The sequence below is a fragment of the Mercenaria mercenaria genome, chromosome 14 (genome assembly GCF_021730395.1).
Source record: "Mercenaria mercenaria strain notata chromosome 14, MADL_Memer_1, whole genome shotgun sequence".
Lineage (NCBI taxonomy): Eukaryota > Metazoa > Mollusca > Bivalvia > Venerida > Veneridae > Mercenaria > Mercenaria mercenaria.
This window is the reverse complement of record NC_069374.1, coordinates 69478937-69485661: the sequence shown is the minus strand read 5'-3', so window position 1 is coordinate 69485661 and position 6725 is coordinate 69478937.

Below are 6725 nucleotides of genomic sequence, written 5' to 3'. Positions count from 1 at the left end.
GCTAATTGCTTTCAAAGGATTTATTGGATATAGGTTCAACAGTATGCTCCAGGATTCCGTAATAGCACTGGCATGTTCTCTGCAACTGATTGACAACTTCACTACTTGAATCAAAAGTGAAGGACAAAAGATTTCAGATATACTACTTTTATTGCAATATTAGTAAGGATAATATTATTTTCACCTGTCTACCTATTGGGTTATCCGGGTATGCACTTTAATCCAGTCGGCCAAAGACGTGTTGCTTTTTTCCAAACCGGTACTTTTATTGACCTACGCGTCAGTAAGATTTTAATTTTGACTATGCAATTATTCAAACTTTGTACTAATGCCAGTTTCACATACCAAAGGTATGTTTTAAAATGAATAATTGTCGGGATTTCTAAGTGAATGATCAGTACCTGGCCTAGTTACACATTTTAGTGAAGTTACAGGGCATTTTAAAATTTATACATATGCCAAGTAAAGCTTTTCTTGTAAGCTCCTCTGAATTCTCCAATTTACTCTGAAATTAGAATAGAACGAACTAAAAGACCCATAGGCCGCCCTTCATGACAAAAACGGTTTCATTGAACCTTCCATGTACCGTAGTGGAGATGCATGCTATCGTCCACGTCATCTAGCCCCGGGTTGGGCAGACCTCAACATCTGCACATCTCACGAGTACCATTGTAAAATTTAGAGCCATCCGTAAATGTGGTCATATGGCGGTGTACATGGAACATTTAATGATACACTAAAGTGGAATTCCACAAGAATCATGTCAGGACTTCTTTTGTTCAATATGGCAGGATTTCTGAGGTACGTTTTTTGTCCCGTGTCCGCGATATAAAAAACGCACACATGTCACATCGGAGCTTCCGTAATATGCCGCGCAGTTCGTGTCCTACATTATTTTATCATATAATAGGGTTATTATAATAGTAGCTTGATCTGGGATGCTGTATTCGGCTGAGTGGATTTTGCCAGATCGGATCTCAGGAGGCGCGCAAGCGCCAAGTGTGATCCGTCCGTGCAAGAATACAAAATCCCAGATCCAGCTACTGTTGTAATGACACTTTTATTATATACCTTCACCTTTTGTGTTTGTTGTTTTGTTATCGAACGGAATCTTTTAATGTTTGTCGATGTTAAAATAGAAATTAGTGAAGTTTTTGTGTGCGCTATTTAAAGAACTGTGTCAGGTCATGCATATTAAATGAAAGTAGTCCGGTAACATACAATACAAAAGGTACATTACGGAAATTTTTTCTGCCCATTCATATTTACTTGTGAAATACAAGCTGTATTTTCGACAGGATTTATATAGGTATATAATAAATTACATTATTAACAACGTAGGTTTAGCCTCTTACAATTTGATATTAGGCAATTGTTCATAAATTGAATATTACTGATATTTATATCACTAATGTGCAAAATTGCCAGTTTCATTAGACATTATGCTTTTCTTATGAAATAAATGTCCAATGCATTAACTTATTTTTGTTATTGTCAATTTGATGTTTCGTGTAAAGTACACCTCAGTATACCTTGTCTGATCTAAACTTAAATGACCGGCCATTGCATCTGTCCTTTTGTGATTTTATTTTTAATTTCTAAGAAGACATTGCTCTGAAAGATGATAAATTTGAAAACAAATACTCTCAGTTATTTTAAAGACATGATTTCAAGTGTTGCATTAAGACATTTCTAAAGTGGTCAATGTCAGAACATGAACTGTCAAACTGAAGAAGACAAAGATAATATAACACTTTTTTCAGATGTTGAAAATGGGTTCTATACAGTTAATGCAACAATTTGATAGTCAGCGAAGTATAATATATAGTTTCAATACATTTAGTAATGTCACTGGGCTAGACCACATTCTGAGCAGCAGGAAACTGATCATATGATATGAAATACACTGCCGTACCTTAGAACAAACGTAATGTGGTAATTTCCGTCGATGTTGTTAGTGTTCAACTGTTACGGTGAGGACGGCCGCATGCTTTTATCTAGCGTTTGCATTTTTCAAGGTTTCTTTTCTGCTTCGGAAATGGAATAAACTGTACATCTCCTACTAATCGATCTTTATACCGACTGTCTGAATTACATTGTCCCCATTGACATCTTTTAACCATGATTAGACAGATCTACATTATACAACCTTTTTTTCAAAGTAACTGCTTCGTATCTAAGAACCTCGGCAATTTCAGCTTGTCGAAGGAAATATAAGCGGTGCGTGGAGGTGTGTCAAAAATCAATATCTGATTGGATTATCGATTAGTTTGATTGACAGGCGGTGAATTTCGGACGATCTGTGTCAGAAACGAACTTGCAAAGGTAGAGTCTAGCGACACTTAACATAGTTAGAGTAACTATGGACTGATTTTCTCTCAAGATCAGTGATTTAATTACACAATTTGATTAAAGCTATCTTACGTTAATTAACGGAGCGGAAAAGCCAACATTGTCTGATGATGATAATGATGATGATGATGACGATGAGGAGGATGAGATGATGAGGATGATGACAGCATTAAAATGTAATATAGACTTATTTCACGAGTTCAAGGTACCTGCAAGAAAATGTCGTTGACAACAGTTGTAACTGTTCCCAAAACACATTTCCGAGAAAGTGCCCATTAACTTCGCGCCAAGATTTAGTTCTACAAAAATATCGTTTTTTTCTGCAATAATTTGTTGATATTTCAGTTAATTACGTGTGGTGCCCGACGAGAGAGATTTTGTGCATCTCTGCTATGCAGAGAACGGTAACATTTCACTGCATTTATACCCTTTTTATAGGAATGTCAAAATTTGAAATATTAGTTGCGTACATTTTATTATCAGTGTTTTCTGTTTGAGCGCCGTATTTGACCTTGATATTTATGCTGAGGTTTGAAACTTTCATGCACCCAATTGCATACATGTACAAAGTTATTAGGCGTGTTGATCGATAGACTAACATGGTGTTTTTTCAGGAGCTCTATGTTTCTGTTTCTTGTATGTACATTTGTATACTTATAAGAAAATTGTGTTTGTGTGTGTGTTCAGGTTTAACGTCTTTTTCAACAATTTTTCAGTCATATAAACGACGGTGTCTACTTGTAGCAGTGAGCACAATGCCCAAGTATATAGTGCTGCCTCACTGGAATATCACGCCGTAGACACGTGACATGATACCCAACCCAGTCACATTATACTGACACCGAGCTGACCAGTCCTAGCACTACCCTCTTAATGCTGAGCGCCAAGCGAGAAAGCTGCTAATACCATTTTTTACGTCTTTGGTATAACGTGGCCGGGGATCGAACCCACAACCTCCCGCTCTCGAAGCGGACGCTCTACTACTAGGCTACCGAAAATTGTGTAAACATGCTCTTAAGGCTATTTATATATTTGTTTCTTTTTGCAATACAGAATTCACCCAAATCACCATTCACTGTCTTCATGGAAGATAAAAACTATAAACTACGATAAACTGAGTAGTATTGGAGATTTTGAATTAGAGCAATAGACCTTTGGTAGTTTTATTAAGTTTATCAAATACACGAAATGACCCAGCGGGTAGTACGGTACTTGGATTATTTCTCCAAACTTTCACAGATCTATGCCCTTGATTTGAAGCTATACACGCTAAAAGAATGGATCTGTGATGTGAAGATAAACACCCTAAAGGAGTGGATGTATGATGTGAAGATAAACACGCTAAAGGAATGGATCTATGATGTGAAGATATACACGCTAAAGGAATGGATCTATGATGTGAAGATATACACGCTAAAGGAATGAATCTATGATGTGAAGGTATACACGCTAAAGGAATGGATCTATGATGTGAAGATATACACGCTAAAGGAATGAATCTATGATGTGAAGATATATACGATAAAAATGGATCTATGATGTGAAGGTATACACGCTAAAGGAATGAATCTATGATGTGAAGGTATACACGCTAAAGGAATGGATCTATGATGTGAAGATATACACGCTAAAGGAATGGATCTATGATGTGAAGATATACACGATAAAAATGGATCTATGATGTGAAGGTGTACACGCTAAAGGAATGGATCTATGATGTAAAGGTATACATGATAAAGGAATGGATCTATGATGTGAAGATATACACGCTAAAGGAATGAATCTATGATGTGAAGATATATACGATAAAAATGGATCTATGATGTGAAGGTATACACGCTAAAGGAATGAATCTATGATGTGAAGGTATACACGCTAAAGGAATGGATCTATGATGTGAAGATATACACGATAAAGGCATGGATCTATGATGTGAAGATATACACGATAAAAATGGATCTATGATGTGAAGGTGTACACGCTAAAGGAATGGATCTATGATGTAAAGGTATACATGATAAAGGAATGGATCTATGATGTGAAGATATACACGCTAAAGGAATGGATCTATGATGTGAAGATATACACGTTAAAGGAATGGATCTATGATGTGAAGATATACAACTAAAGGAATGGATCTATGATGTGAAGGTATACATGATAAAGAAATGGATCTATGATGTGAAGATATACACGCTAAATGAATGTATCAATGATGTGAAGATATACACGTTAAAGGAATGGATCTATGATGTGAAGATATACAACTAAAGGAAAGGATGTATTATATGAAGATATACACGCTAAAGGAATGGATCTATGATGTGAAGATATACACGCTAAAGGAATGGATCTATGATGTGAAGATAAACATGATAAAGGAATGGATCTATGATGTGAAGGTAAACATGATAAAGGAATTGATCTATGATGTGAAGGTAAACATGATAAAGGAATGGATCTAAGATGTAAAGGTATACACGCTAAAGGAATGAATCTATGATGTGAAGGTATACACGCTAAAGGAATGGACCTATGATGTGAAGATATACATGATAAAGGAATGGATCTATGATGTGAAGATATATACGCTAAAGGAATGGATCTATGATGTGAAGGTATACACGCTAAAGGAATGTATCTATGATGTGAAGATATACACGCTAAAGGAATGGATCTATGATGTGAAGATATACATGATAAAGAAATGGATCTATGATGCGAAGATATACACGCTAAAGGAATGGATCTATGATGTGAAGACATACATGATAAAGGAATACATGCTAAAGGAATGGATCTATGATGTGAAGATATAGTCGTGAAGATATACATGCTAAAGGAATGGATCTATGATGTGAAGATATACATGATAAAGGAATGGATCTATGATGCGAAGATATACATGCTAAAGGAATCGATATATGATGTGAAGACATACACGATAAAGGAATGGATCTATGATGTGAAGTTAAACATGATAAAGGAATGGATCATTAATGTGAAGGTAAACATGATAAAGGAATGGATCTATGATGTAAAGGTAAACATGATAAAGGAATGGATCTAAGATGTGAAGGTAAACACACTAAAGGAATGGATCTATAATGTGAAGGTATGCATGCTCAAGGAATGGATGTATGATGTGAAGGTATACACGATAAAGGAATGGATCTATGATGCGAAGATATACATGCTAAAGGAATGGATCTATGATGTGAAGACATACACGATAAAGGAATGGATCTATGATGCGAAGTTAAACATGATAAAGGAATGGATCTATAATGTGAAGGTAAACATGCTAAAGGAATGGATCTATGATGTGAAGGTATACACGCTAAAGGAATGGATCTATGATGTGAAGGTATGCATGCTCAAGGAATGGATCTATGATGTGAAGGTATACACGCTAAAGGAATGGATCTATGATGTGAAGGTATACATGATAAAGAAATGGATCTATGATGTGAAGGTATACACGCTAAAGGTATGGATCTATGATGTGAAGGTATACACGCTAAAGGAATGGATCTATGATGTGAAGATATACACGCTAAAGGAATGAATCTATGATGTGAAGATATATACGCTAAAGGAATGTATCTATGATGTGAAGATAAACACGCTAAAGGAATGGATCTATGATGTGAAGGTATACACGCTAAAGGAATGGATGAATGATCTGAAGGTATACACGCTAAAGGAATGGATGTATGATGTGAAGGTATACACGCTAAAGGAATGAATCTATGATGTGAAGGTATACATGCTAAAGGAATGTATCTATGATGTGAAGATAAACACGCTAAAGGAATGGATGTATGATGTGAAGGTATACACGCTAAAGGAATGGATGTATGATGTGAAGGTATACATGCTAAAGGAATGGATCTATAATGTGAAGGTATGCATGCTCAAGGAATGGATGTATGATGTGAAGGTATACACGCTTAAGGAATGGATCTATGATGTGAAGAGGTACACGCTAAAGGAATGGATCTATGATGTGAAGATAAACATGATAAAGGAATGGATCTATGATGTGAAGATATATACGCTAAAGGAATGGATCTATGATGTGAAGGTATATATGCTAAAGGATAGCAGTATACATAGAAAAACTTAACCAAACAAACTGAAAAAGGAGCATAGCTTTGTGAAAAAGCAAAACAGATTTTGTTTTTATTTGGTATAATGTCACACTGGCACAGTTCAGGTCACATGGCGACTTTTCCAGCTTTTGATAGTGGAGGAAATCCCCATACATTATTCAAAGCATGCAAGAACGGGAGGGCACCTGGGTAGAACCGACCTTCTTCTTGCTAGTTGGATGTCTTCCTCACATGAAGAAATCTACACTTGAAGCGGAG